Genomic DNA, 15,455 nt, shown 5'->3' with positions numbered 1-15,455 from the left:
TCGTACACCCCAGCAACAAAATGGAGGAGAAAAATCATACGAATATTATATATATTTATAGATATAAGAATATTACTCAGCCATAACAAAGAACGAAATCTTGCCATTTGTGGCAACTTAGATGGACCTAGAGGGTATTATGCTAAGTGAAATAATCAGACAGAGAAATACCATGTTATTTCTCTTATATATGGAATTTTACAAAGTAAAACAAATGAACAAACATAAAACAGGAACAGACTCATAGATACAGAGCAAACTGGTGGTTGCCAGAGTGGAGGAGGGTGAGAGAATGGGTGAACTAGGTGAGGAAGAGTAAAAGGTACAAACTTCCAGTTATAAAATAAGTCACAGGGATATAATGTACAGCATAGGGAATATAGTCAACAATAATTCAATAACAATGTACGGTTACCGATGGTAACTAGACTCATTGCGGTGGTCATTTGGCAATGTATGAAAACACCAAAACACTATGTTGTGCAATTGAAACCAATGTAATACTGTAATTCAATTGCACTTCAATAAAGAGTATGTGGCTGTCATCTATATTTCAATGAAAAATAAAACATAAAAAAATAAAAACAATCTTACTGCTCGCTTAAAAAATAAATATGTAGAAACACTGTGCAGATCAAACAAATATGATTACACCACATGCAGCCCTCAGATGTCTGTTGCCTCCACCCTAATGAATATTTCTGTTTCAACTGATAGAACCTTTGATCACTAGCACGTGGGATACTTAAAGGCAGAATGACTATTTAGCTCCTGTCATGTTACGTAACAGGTACTCAATAAATATTGTTGAAGGGGCTGACTAAATGAATAAATCATACACATTTTGTTATATGGTTCAAAATGCAGAGTTTTAAAATTCATATGAAGAGAGAACTTGAAAAGCTTATTTATGTATTTGGTAACTGTAAGTTTTTTTTAGTGAAGTATAGTTGATTTACAATATTAAATTAGTTTCAGTTGTACAGAATAGTGATTTGGTATTTTTAAAGATTGTAGTTTATCAAATATTATTACAAACAATGGCTATAGTTCCCTGTACTATATGATATATCCTCGTTGCTTATCTATTTTTACCCATAGTAGTTTGTAGCTCTTAATCCCATACCCTTATCGTGTCCGTCCCTCCTTCCCTCTCCCCACGGGTAACCACTAGTTTGTTTTCTATATCTGTGAGTCTGTTTCTGTTTTGTTATATATATTCATTTTACTTTTTAGATCACACATATATGATATCGTATGGTTTTTGTCTTTCTCTGACTTGTTTCACTTGGCATAATATTCTTTGAGTCCATCCATGTCGCTGCAAATGGCAGTACTGCATTCTTTTTTATGACTAATATTCCATTGTAAATATATACCACATCTGCTTTATCTATTCCTTGGTTGATGGACATTTGGGTTTCTTCCATATCTTGGTTATTGTAAATGCGATGCTGTGAGCTCGAGGGTATATGTATCTTTTTGAATTAGTGGTTTTGATTTTGCTGGATATGTACCCAGGAGTGGAATTGCTGAATAATATGATAGTTTAATTTTTAGTTTTTTGAGGGACCTCCATACTGTTTTCCATAGTGGCTTCATCAATTTACATTCCCAATAACAGTACAAGAGTTTTCCTTTCTCCATATCCTTGCCAACATTTGTTATTTTTAGACTTTTTGATGATAGCCATTCTGTCAGGTGTGAGGTGATATTTGATTGCTGTTTTGATTTGCATTTTTCTAATAATTAGCAATGTTGAGCATCTTTTCATGTACCTGTTAGCCATCTGAATGTTTTCTTTGGAAAAGTATCATTTTATTTCTTCTGTCCATTTTTTGATTGAGTTTTTTTATATTGAGTTTTATGAGCTATTTATATATTTGTATTTATATGACCTTGTTGGTCATATCATTTGCAAATATTTTCTCCTATTCCATAGGTTGTCTCTTCATTTTGTTGATGGTTTTCTTTGCTGTGCAAAAGCTTTTAAGTTTAATTAGGTCCCATGTGACCATTTTTAAACTTTTATTTCTTTTGCCTTAGGATACAGATCCAAGAAAAAAACTGCAAACTTGCATCAAAGACTGTTTCGCCTATGTCCTCTTCTACAAGTATTATGGTTTAAGGTCTTACATTTAGGGCTTTAATCCATTTTATTTTTGTATATGGTGTAAGGAAATGTTCGAATCTCATTCTTTTACATGTAGCTGCCCAGTCTTCCCAGCACCACTTATTGAAGGGACTGTCTTTTCTCCATTGTGTATCATTGCCTCTTTTGTCATAGATTAATTGACTGTAGGTCTGTGGGTTCATTTCTGGACTCTCTAGTCTCTTCCATTGAGCAATGTGTCTTTGTCCCAGTACCATGCCTTTTATTTTTTTTTAAAGTTCATGCTGTTTTGATTACTGTAGCTTTGTAATGTATTCTGAAGTCTGGGAGGGTGATTACCTCCAGCTTTGTTCTTTTTTCTCAAGATTGCTTTGGCACTTTGGGTTCTTTTGTGGTTCCATATGAATTTTAGGATTATTTGTTCTAGTTTTGTAAAAAGTGCCATTGGTAATTTGATAGGGATTGCATTAAATGTGTAGACTTCTTTGGGTAGCTTGCCATTTTAACAGTATTAATTCTTCCAATCCAAGAGTATGAGATAGCTTTCTATTTCTTTGTATCACCTTCAATTTATTCATCAATGTTTAATCACTTTCAAAGTACAGATTGTCATTTTCTTAGTGAAGTTTATTCACAGATATTTTATTCTTTTTGATGTGATTTTAAATGGAATTTTTTTTAAAATTTCTCTGATAGTTCATTTTAGTATAGAAAAGCAACAGATTTCTGTATATTAATCTTATATCCTGCACCTTTTCTGAATTTATTAGATATATATATCTATCTATAACTATATATATATCTATATATATATTTGGTGTAAACTTTAGGGTTTTCTATATAAAGTTCATGTCATCTGCAAATAGTGACAGTTTTACTTCTTCCCTTCCAATTTTAATGGATTTTATTTCCTTTTCTTGTCTGATTGCTGTGGCCAGGACTTTCAATACTATGTTAAGTAGCAGTGGCAAGAGTGGGTATCTTTTGTCTTGTTCCTGATTTGAGGGGAGTGGTTCTCAACTTTTCACCATTGAGTATGAAGTTGCCCGTGTATTTGTCTTAAATGGCCTTTATTATGTTGAAAATACATTCCCGCTATACCCACTTTGATGAATTTTTATCATGAATCAATGTTGAATTTTGTCAAATGCTTTTTCTGCATCTATTGAGATGATCATGTGTTTTTATCCTTCCTTTTAATAATGTGGTATAGCACACTGATTGATTTGTGAATACTGAACCATTCTTGCATCCCTGGAATAAATCCCCCTTGATTTGGTGTATGGTCCCTTTATATATTGTTGGATTTGGTTTGCCAACATTTTGTTGAGAATTTTTGCATCTATATTCATCAAAGATATTGACTTGTAATTTATTTTGCTTCTGATCTTTATTATTTCCTTTTTTTCTGCTGACTTTGAGCTTGTTTGTTCTTTTTCCATTTCCTCTAGGTGGTAGGTTAGCTTGTTTGAGATTTTCTTGTTTGTTGATGAAGGCCTGCATCACTGTAATCCTCCTTGTTAGAACTGCTTTTGCTGAATCTCAGATTTTGGAATGTTCTGTTTCCATTTTCATTGAATCTTAAGGTATTTTCTGATTTCCATTTTGATTTCTTCATTGACCCATTGGTTTCTTTGATAGCATGTTATTTAGTCTCTGCATGTTTTTTCTTTCCCCATTTTTCTGTCTGTAATTGATTTCTAATTTCATACAGCTGTGGTTGGAAAGATGCTTGATATAATTTTATCCTCTTAAATTTGTTGAGACTTGTTTTGTGGCCTAGTATGTGATCTATCCTCAAGAACATTCCATATATACTTGAAACAAAATGTGTATTCTGCTCTTTTTGGATTTGATGTCCCGTAGGTATCTATTAAGCTCAGCTGGCCTATTGTGTCATTTAAGACCACTTGTGCCTTATTGATTTGTTATCTGGAAGATCTGTCTGTTGATGTAGGTGGGGTGTCAAAGTCCCCTTCTATTATTCTATTATTTTCAATTTCTCTCCATATGTCTATTAGTATTTGCTTTATATATTTAGGTGCTCCCATATTGGGTGCATATGTATTAATGAGTATAATATCATCTTGTATTGATTCCTTTATAATTATATCATGGCCTCCTTCTTTGTCTTTTGTTATAGTCTTTGTTTTAAAGTCTATTGCTACAGCTGCTTTCTCATCATTTCTATTTGCATGAAGTATCTTTTCTCATCCCTACACTTTCTGTCTCTGTTTCTTTAGTCCTGAAGTGAGCCTCTTTTAGGCTCTTATTTTTCACATCTAATCAGCCACCCTATATCTTTTGATTAGAGCATTTAGTACAGTAACTGTAACAGTTAATAATCTTGAGCACTTTCTGTGTTCTAGGCACCATGTAAACACTTTGTAGGCCTCAATTTATCAAATTATGATAATTCTAAGTACTAAGACTATCATTGTTCCCTAACTTGTCAAAAGAGTTAGTAAGTTTCAGAGTTAATGGGGAAGAAATATAAAATAACTCAATTCTGACTCCATGGCTCATCTTTTAATCATTAACTAATTATTTATGTAAATTTATTGAAGAACAACAAACCCATAATAAGGCTTAAGAAACAGATAGTGTTTGGTTTCAGAAGATGATGCTGGTTTGGGATCAGCTAGGTTACTTAAAGAACAGAGGTATAATGGAATATAAGTATTTGGGGAAATCCAGGGACTTTTGGAGAAGTTATAGTTTGAGAAAGAAAAATAAGGACCCAGAATGAGATGGAAGACTTGCCTTAATGAAAATCAATGAAAAGATGAGTGCTCAGAATCAGGAAAAAAAATCTTCAGAGAAGTTATTTCCAATCTGGTGTACATATTAATCATTGGGGAACTTTTTAAAAAATCCACCTGCCTGGTGTCAATAGTTGTCTTTTTGGGAAAGAACCCAGGACATCAGTATCAGAAATAACACTAGTCAAAACTCTTCACATGATTCCAAAGTACAGCTGGATTAAAAACTTCTGCCTTAGATTATCCACAGATATTCAAACTATACTCCTAGATCCTCCACCAAGGTGCCTCAAGTTTAGGGAAAAGTAGGCAGGATTTCACGCCACTCGGTCTTTCTGGTCTCATTGGCTCCAACTTTATCTGTTTTGTATATTAGAATTTTGTATAAGATTTCATTTGAAACAATAGTCTTACAGTTGAAAATAACTCAAAACAGATAGGTTTTCCTCTTTCAATTTAAAATAGGAAACAGGCATAAAAAGGATAATACAAAGGCTGCCAGAAGACATGTTCACTTTAAGAACATATAGCTGTGGCTTTGATAATAGACCACAGAGATACCCAGATGCCAGGCTAAGGCACTGGACACTGCAATGCTTTATCAGTGCCACCCAAGTTCTCCATAAATGTCCTAATTGGTGATGACATCTGAAATAACAGAAAAAAAGAGCCCACCTCAATTAGTCTTGGGCAAGTGTCTCTAATGGATGGAAACTAATTTGCATGCAGACGCCTATATGAGAATGTGAAAAATACTGTATTTATCTTTCCAGTCTTTGAAAATTTCTTTCAAATCTGGAAAGTTGGAATGGATGCTAAGTACCAATTTCCTATATCCAACACACCAAATTCCCTCATGTTAGGATTCTTTCCCCATGTCACAAATTTTTTGTAATAGGCAAAAGAAGAAAATACCATGAAGAAAAATGAAAATAACTTAGCAAAAAGGATTTGGAAATGCGTGAGAAAACAAAAATGAGAGATTTTAAGATATTACAACTGAAAATATTTGAAGAAAGTGAAACAATATAAATTAAGAGGAATTCTAGAAAGTTAACAGGCCAAAAGAGAAAGTTCTGTAAGATGTTTCTTTTCATTTACTGGCATTCTATTATTTTCCTTTGGGTAAAATCTCATCACAGGGGCACGATTTGACCTTTTAACTTCTAATTACCAATGAGAGCTAATTTCAGTTTGAGAAATATTGAGGATAAAATATGACAATATTTCTGTAACTGTATAACTCGAAGATGAAAAAAAAACCTTAGTTTTTTTTTATCTGCCTCTACTATAGCTACATGATTATCCAGTCCATGCTTGATTTATTTAAATGTTTACTTAATGATTTCTATATGCTAAAGCACTGTATCGGGTTACGAGGACACAAATGTGAAGAAGACAGATCTAGCTAGTCTATACTTCATGGAAGTATATTCAAGTGTAGGAAACAGACAAGAGAAGTAAAAGAAGGCAAGTAAAATTAAAAGGAGAAAAATGGGTACTTCTAGTAGAGAAAGAATGAATAAGAATTGAGAATTACTTTAGATAGAGTGGTCAGGGAGTTGATGGCAGATCATTTTTTCAGTGGTGAGAAATCACTGTTCTAAAGGTATTCCATTCCTGGGAATAACAGTGTGGGAGTTCAAGATACCAAAGTCCAGAATGGCTTAAGCAGATTATAACAGAGTGTGTCATGGGGTGAGTGAGACTGGAGATGGCCCTAAGTACGTTAAGAAGTATACACTTAATGAAGAACTACTTGAGTTGAAAATCTTAAATTTGGTTCGAATTTTATAAGAACCATTCTTATTCTGTCATAAACTTGAGAGATGCATGTTTTTTGTAATACAGGCGAGAACTGACTCAGGCTTGAGCCTAGAGTGGTGCCAGTGGAACTGGAGGGAAGTGGATTGATTTGAGATGTATGTAGAAGGTGGGATTTAATGATTTGCTGCAAGTAAAGTGTAAGGGGAAAAAGTAGTCAAGAATGATACCCAGGTTTTTGATGTAAGAAACTGAGAGGACAGTGGTGCCATTTATTGGTTGATTGGCTGTAGTTTGTTGTATGTCTATTAGACCTCAATAGAAAAAACTGTAAAAAAAAATTAAAAAATAAAAAGAAGATGCTATCAGGAGTAATCAGGGCTATGCCAGTGATACAGCAGGTGAAGTGACTGACAGTGCCTTGAGAGGAGATACATACTTGATGACAGGGCACCATTTAGGCTATTGAGTAGGTGAGGCATGCGTGATAAAGTGAAACATATGCATTTTTAATCTGAATGGTAATAAAAATCTGCTTCTGCAAAAATTGAATATTTTTCCCAAGCCAAGGACGCACCTAGTGAAAAACGTCTGTGACAATAAGAAACAGAAAAAAAAAAAAAAGACAAAAATTGCTGAAGAGTGGAACTGTGAGTAGATGGGCTCAGACAAGAATGCAGGTGGGTTCTTCTATAATCTGGAGTAGTGTCATTTACAGAGATTTTTTTTTTAAAAATCCTGTAAATATATAATTTTTTTTTTAAAAAAAGAACAAAACACAAAACAAAAAAATCTGGAGAACAAATTTAGAGAAGAGGATTTTGAGCATGGTAAATCTGAAGGACCTGTGGGGCAATCCAAGTGAAGTCACCCAGGAGGCTGTATGTGTATGTATGACACTGGCACTTGGGAGAAAGGTCCAGCTGGTACATGGATGTAGTAATTAAAGCCACGGGGGTTGAAATTGGCAGAAGGTGTAGAGAATGACGAATGTGCCTAGGACAGAGCCCTAAGGGACCCAGCAAATTTCAGCAAGTGATAAGAGGAGAAGCCAAAACCAAAGGAGAAAAAGCAGGAGAGGGTGTGTGTGTCTTGGAAGCCAATGGAGGAGATAGATAGACAACACTCAATTTAAGAAGAATATGTATGTCAGATGGTGATAACTATGCAGGGACGTTAAACAGGTTAAACAGGGCAATGGGAAAGCTGGGTGGGGAGGGCACACTGCTTTGTTTTTATATGGAGGAACAAGTGCAGGCTTCATTCACTTTTTTTTTTTACTATATCAAAGCAAAATTTATTGTGTAATAGCAGGGAACAATGTTATGCTTCACACCAACAGGAGATTCAGCTGCTGAGTGGAACAGTGTTTAGTAGTGGTGGGGGAGAAGGTGGGATGGAGAGCACATGTCCTTATTAGCATATGCCCAGATTCCCTTTTTTTAAAGTATAGTCAGTTACAATGTGTCAATTTCTGGTGTACAGCATAATGTTCCAGTCATGCATATATACACACATGTTCGTTTTCTTATTTTTTCATTGAATGCTATTACAAGACATTGGATATAGTTTCCTGTGCTACATACAGAAGAAAGTTTTTTAATCTATCTTTATGTACAGTGGTTAACATTTGAAAATCTCAAACTCTCAAATTTATCCCTTCCCACCCCATTTCCCCTGGTAACCATAAGATTGTTTACTATGTCTGCAAGTCTGCTTCTGTTTTGTAGATGAATTCATTAGTGTCTTCTTGTTTCTTTTCCCTTTAAAAAAAAAGAATTCCACACATGAGTGATATCTTATGGTACTTTTCTTTCTCTTTCTGGCTTACTTCACTTAGCATGATGATCTCCAGGTCCATCCATGTTGCTGCAAATGGCATTATTTTATTCTTTTTTATGGCTGAGTAGTATTCCATTGTATAAATATACAACTTTTTTATCCAATCATCTGTTGATGGACATTTAGGTTGTTTCCATGTCTTGGCTATTGTATATAGTGCTGCTATGAACATTGGGGTGTATGCATCTTTTTGAATTAGAGTTCCCTCTGGATACACGCCCAGGAGTGGGATTGCTGGAACATATGGTAAGTCTATTTAAAGTTTTTTGAGGAATCTCCATACTGTTCTTCATAATGGCTGCAAAAAACCACATTCCCACCAGCATGTAGGAGAGTTCCCCTCACATTTGAGTAGAAATGTGCAGAAGGGTTAGTCAAATGTGATGGGAAAATATACAGCAGTAATGTTTTTGAAGAGTAAATGACTTGGAGAAAAATTTTATATAGTATCATGAGAAATTTGAAAAGTAATTCCCAGAAAGAAATATCCTGTTCTTAGGACATCTCTGCATGGTGGGATAATGGATAACACTTATGATATTTTGCTTAAAATTTCTGCAGAAATGTTTTAATTTAAAAAGTAAAGTAGCTTTATTTTTCTGTTAACATGAACATGCCAAAGAAAGATAAAGAGGTAAATAAAGAATCATCCAGAAAGCTACCACTCAGATGTAAGTTGTTAACATTGCAATATCAAATACTTTTCTACATTTTCCAGAAAGATGGAGAGACAAACATATACAGAACAAAAAAAAAGTAAACATTACTATATTTGCTGTTAACTGGCTTTTTTCCTTTTTACGTGTCATGAGTTCCTTTCCCTTATCAGTATATATATAACTCTTTTTAATGATTACATGTTAATATATTTAACTAAGTCCTTATAACTGGACATAAACATTGTTTCCAATTTTCCAAGTTTTTCATACTTTCTTACTGTTTTTCCAGGATAAATTTCCAGAAATGAAATAGTTGGTTTTAATAAGAACTACTAAGCTACTTTCAAGAAATGTGAATAAGTTACTCACATTGAATAAATGCATTGATCATTTCTTCACTATTGTATCATTTGCTCCATTTCAAACCTCTTGGACCCTATTTTCTTTATGTTTAACAGATGGTTGATGATGGTAATAATTTATTTTTCTTTCTTATCTTTCTGAGTTGAGGTTTAAAGATAGTAATAATATAGAAAGACTTTATAAGTCATAAAGCAGTGTGTCCATTTTAGCAATCACAGCAGGTATATTATGCAAACTGAATGTTTGTAGTTCTTATTTAAGAGAAAATGTAGAAGTCCAGTTAAACTTTTCACAAGCCAAAAAGCTCTTAAACTTCCAAGTTGATTTTCATTCAACATTTTATTACTATAAAACATTTAGCATATAATAGCTGAGTAAAAAGACAGTTTGCCGCCTAAAGGCTCAGTGTTGGTAAACTAGCCGTTGTGTTAGGCAGCATGTCTCAAAATGTATAGCCTTCCCATATTGCTGTAGACTGAATTGTGTCTCCCCAGAATTCAGGTATTGAAGGTCTAACCTCAGTATGGCTGCATTTGGAATAAGGAAGTAATTAAAGTTAAATGAGGTCATAAGGGTAGAACCCTAATCCAACAGGATTTGTGTCCTCATAGGGAGATGCCAGAGAGAACTTTCTCTCTTTCCCACTCCTGCACCTTGCCCTTCCCCAACCCCCCAAACCATGTGAGGAGACAATGAGAAGGCAGCAGCCTACAAGCCAGAGAGAGCCCTCATTGGAAACAGAATCTGTTGGCATCTTGATTCTTGACTTCTCAGTCCAGGATACTGAGAAATGAATTTATGTTGTGTAAGCCACCCAATCTATAGTATTTTGTTATGGGAGCTCACACAGACTAAGAAATATATCATTTCTGTTTTATCATCATGATAGACTTTAGGATGAGAGGCTCAAAATTGCCAATTAAAACTGAAGCCCAATTCCCTTCAGCTGTGTATGTAACCCTGCTTTGGTAACTTGTGACCCTTGAAATATATCTTTTTTGGCACACAGATTTATACCATCATTTAGTCTTGTTGAGAGTTCTTTGAAATTAACATTTGGGACAGGTATTCTAGATTTCAAGTTGTTCTGTTTCATACCGGAAACATTCTTTTCTTGTTGTCCCAGAGAGGACAAGACAATGGCTGCTAGTAATCTAGGGTTTCTGCTCAGTGCCAACAGAATGGAATACAGCAGAGTCAGCTGAGCGGTTCACGGTAACCACGTACAAGTCCTTCAGAACCTTTGTAGTGATCCTCAATTCTGTGGGAGTCATCAGAGTTGTACCCTCGCAAAAGAAGCCAGAATTCTTAGGTCTCATTAATGGAAATGTGGTTTCCCAAACTCGAGGTGGAAAAATACTGAACAAGAAACATGTTGAATGAATTAGTCCATATTGTTTATTTTTCTGCATTTGTGTTTGTTTACTAAAATCAGTAATCCCCAAATCAAAACTCTTTCATGCACATATGCAGAGCAACAAAAAAAACTGGGTCACCTGACACACAATCCTAGATGAAGTGGAACAAGGTAACACCCTATCTTGTCTCAGCTCTCATACTGTAAACAAGTACCTTTTCTGGGATATATTTAGTGTGCTTTTTGCATTTTTGTGCTTTTTATGGGTGATTTTGCTGTTTAAAATGGTCCCTAAGTATTGTGCTATGTATTATTATTAAGTACCTTACAGAGAAAATATGTTAGGTAAGATTCACTCAGGCCATGAGTTATAGTTCTGTTGGCCATGAGTTTGACATTAGTGAATCACCAACAGACATTAAACAAGATACCTTAAAACAAGGCTATGTATTGATCAGTTGGTGATAATAATGTGACCAGAGTCTTGCAGGAACCTAATTCTGTATTTCTCCTAAGGACAATGATACTTGGAGAGACTCTGTAGAACATAATTGCTACCAGTAACAAAAATCAGATACAGATAGGTAGTAGTGAACTACAAAATTAGAATCTATAATGGAACAACGTGTGCCATTATAGATTTTTTAATAGTTTGCAAACTGTAAGTTTTTTAAAAAATCTAGTACAAAGATAAAAGCTCCTCCTACTTATTATTCAACTGGAAGTATAGAGTTGACTGTAGTGAACTGTTTTCAAGATTTAATTCAATTGGAACTAAAAACCTAAATACTCCATTCCTCTTAAATACCTACCCACCAAATATAACTGTGTCCCTTAGGGTTTAACCACCTTTCCTTTTTTTCTTCTATTTCCTATTATTATTTCCAGGGTGACTTCTCATGACCTCAAATACCACCTTCAAATCAGAAAACTAAAACTGCAATTTCCAATTTTCACACCTCTCCTGGCTCGGGACCTGAATTTCTAAATACCTGTGTGACTTATCCACAAATGTCCCTATCACAAATCATGCTCAACATGTTACAAACAAAACTTATTTTTCCCCTCCATGAGCCATTGTTTTCTGCATATGTACAGTATCTGAAGTAACGAGCTTTCTTCCTAATACATAAAGTTTATCCTCACCACAATCTTCTAAGTAGGTGCTGTAGTATGGATGAAAGGCAGGATTATACAGATGACATAAATTAGTCTTGAAATCAGATTTGGTTCTGATGCTTACTGTGTGGTTTTAAGCCAATTACTTTTTTTTTGAGCCTCACTTTCATGGTACGTATATACAGCATAGGTTTTATTATTGTGGCTCTTGAAAGTGTGGTAGGTACCTAGTCTGGCAGCACCAACAATCCATGGGGACTTGGGAGAAACATAGAATCTCATTTTTACCCTAAATTTGATGAATCAGTATCTGTATCTTAATATGCTCTTCAGGCAATTGGTTAGCATATATTCAAATTTGAGCAGCACAAGTCTTGCTAACACAAATGTGTTATCACCTTTGGTAGAGTAGATCATTGAAGAATCAAAACAGTCCTGTCTGTAACTTAATAGAGCTACTGTTCCAATTACTGCCAAGGCTCCTATTTATCCCCCTGTTACCAATCAGATAGTTAATTCAGGCCCTTTATAGCTGCTGTAAGTGGATCTTTCATTTTATCCAGAAACCTTGAAATAACGAATTTAAATCTACTCCATGGTTATTTTATTCACTAGAGAAAGGCTCATTCTTTCTTTGCCATTTTAAGTTGTACTCCTTCAACATTTTCAAATTTGAATTGTTCAACCTGAAGTTTCCCTTGTGTCCCATCTTTAAAAATTTGCAAGACAGGAGAGAAACAGAAGTAACAGTTTTCATCTGAAATATTTGGAAAATGTGATCAAATCTTTGATTCAATAGGGATGTTGCAATAGCTTACAATTCAGTCACAGAATCTCTCAGATAATACTGCTTAAGCAAACTTGTTTCTAGATTCTATTACTATTTAACATTTATTAAGCATTATAATGTACAATGTATTGTGTGAATTGAGAACACCTGTAGGAGCTTAATAATACATTTTATAATCTAATCCCATGCTGCTTTTAACCTGAGATACCACATTTCTAGCAAGTTCCCAGGCAATGTGAGGCTTTTCTGAGGCCCATATGTTTCAATAAAAAAGACTGTAGAGCAAGAAGTATTACATGGAGGTCTGAGGAAGGGAGAACAAAAAAGGGGTAGTGGGGGTGGGGAGAGAGAGAAATTGGCTTCTCCCTCTTGGAGAGTTAACTGTTAGCTGCTTAGAATACATTATGGTAAAACTCAGTTGGGAAAAATCTGGCACCGAGAAGTTAAGTGTGGCACTAAGAACAGCTTATATTGAAGTAAATCCACTACTTACAATTGGAAGGTAGCAAAATTTAGAAAGTCGTTACTAGGAGCACATTCCACTTTTCATCTAGTGTTTTCATGCCTAGTCCCTTGCCTTTTGTGCATCCTCTCCATAACATATAACTCATAATGCCCTTATTGTTGCAGTTTCTAAATTATCAGTATTTGTTATAATTTCCTCGTTGACCCAAAAGTTAGAACACTTGAAAAATTCCAAGTATGTTATTTTTCAAGCACTTAAACTTAGTTCCTAGGCTTTTTTGCAACGTGATCATTTATGCTTTCTAGAAATGTATTATTAAAGTTTTCTCTGTACCCTAATATGAGGTCATTTAGAAATGTTTCAGGATAATTTGAAAAGCACACACACCTCCAAACTATTTAACTACTCCTTAACTATCTCCACTTTTCATTTAATTGATTTTTTAAAGAGCGTAAGTATTGAAGTCACAGTCCAACAATTTTTGCCATGTGTATTCTCTTTAATGGAAGGATTACTTTATTAACACATAAAATGCACCAATTTTAAATGCACCATTTTTAAAACATATATTCATCAGTAAAACTACCACTCACATCAATAGAACATTTTACATATGAATGGCATGTTATTTACCTCATGAAGCCTCTTAAATGTTACAACCTGTACTGTATGTTTTATAAATGTTATAGCTTGAGTTGTCTAATAAAAATATTGTTCCCTACTTCCATTACCATGACTTATGGTTTCCATAATCTTTAAACATTTATCCTTTGTTTTATACAAATGTGAGTACCCAGGGTTAGAGATTGATCTTTGACCCAATTTTAATCTTTTTAATAGAAATATTTAACCAGTTTATGAGTGTGGTAACTACCTGTACCTCTGCCAATCTATTTTATGCTGATTTTAATGCTTCCTTGGTGTTTTTCACTACTTCCTCTCCAATCCAAAAAATTGGAATATATATTCTATTTTTATTTGCAACACATCTCATTGTAACTTATTTACAATGAGCTACTACATGAAGCAGTAGGTACTGATTTCCTATAGGCAAGGCACATGCAAAATAAGGTTTAATCCACTACCTCCTCAATCAGTGATTTGGAAATTTTCTTTTTACACTACCAGGATTACCATTACAGACAAATTTGCCCCCTCCCCCAATAATTAAAAATAGGAGAAAAGTCTGAGATCAGCCTGACTTTTGCCCCTTCATAAGTAACCTACTTTCTCCCTCTGGATATTCATAGAATTTTTTTCTTTATCCTTCCAATTTAAAAATATCAGTAGGATGTATCTGGGTGATGATTTCTTTTTTTTTCATTAAATGTTAATGGTACCCTGCGAGCTTTTTCTATTTGTACATCTAGTTCCCTCTTCAACTCTGGAATATCTTCTTCAATTAGTTCCGTAATTGTACTTTGAGCTCCCTTTGTTCTGTCTCCTCTGTTTCAGGAATTGCTATTACGCATAGATTGCATCTCCTGGACAGGCCCTCTAGATTTCTCTTCTTTCCCGTACTTATCCTGACTTCTTTTCTCTCTCTTTTTTTTCCCCTGCATGCTGCGAAATGTTGTCGTTTTGCGTTAACTTCGGTCATTCGATTCTGTGCCAGATCAGGACTGCACATTTCTGTTATCTCTTGATTCTTTTCAAGCGCCCTGCCAACAGCCTTTTTATCACTAAGCACAGGTCCTTAAGCTCCTGTGTTAAACGATACTCAATCCTTACTATCTCTTCTGTTTCCACCGCTATATCCGTTTCAAGAAGCAGCATTTTCTCACTTAGCTGTGTTTTCACTTAGCTCCGAAACTGCGGTATTACGACCTTGAACATAAAAAAGAGAACCAAATTCCCTACTGCTTGACTGATTCAATATAAAGATTCTCACTGATAGCTATTAACGGTTTTAGCGAAATGTTTTACTTTCCTTTCTTACCTTCCAAATAGCTCTTCTCAGCAATGGGACCTAAAGCGAAGATACAGGATTTTCCCAAGCTCTTAACTAAAGTAACGTCCAAAATGGTTCCCGCTACGTCATCTCTGCGCGCCTCACGTCGGGCCAATCGCCCGGTGCGTACCTTTATTGCTGAAGGGGCCCCGGCGCGCGAGTCCATTGCTATAGGTGCAAACCTCAGCCCGCTAAGCCTCCGTCCCGCGCGCCGCGCCGCTCCGCCCCCGCGGCCCCGCCCCACCCCGCCCCACCCCGCCCCGCCCCGC

The 15,455-nt window shown here is 35.2% G+C and overlaps 1 long non-coding RNA gene across 1 annotated transcript; it reads right to left on the bottom strand.

Moving 5' to 3' along the window:
* Positions 1–7,902: 7,902 nt before the first annotated feature.
* Positions 7,903–15,260, bottom strand: LOC116148889 (uncharacterized). Its single transcript, XR_010377061.1, has 2 exons — positions 15,175–15,260; positions 7,903–10,862 (listed from the first exon to the last, which is right to left on the bottom strand). It is a non-coding gene; the product is annotated as an uncharacterized LOC116148889 (long non-coding RNA).
* Between the last annotated feature and the right edge of the window lie 195 nt (positions 15,261–15,455).

Source organism: Camelus dromedarius, chromosome 20 (assembly GCF_036321535.1).
Source record: "Camelus dromedarius isolate mCamDro1 chromosome 20, mCamDro1.pat, whole genome shotgun sequence".
NCBI lineage: Eukaryota > Metazoa > Chordata > Mammalia > Artiodactyla > Camelidae > Camelus > Camelus dromedarius.
This window is presented reverse-complemented; position numbering and strand designations above follow the sequence as displayed.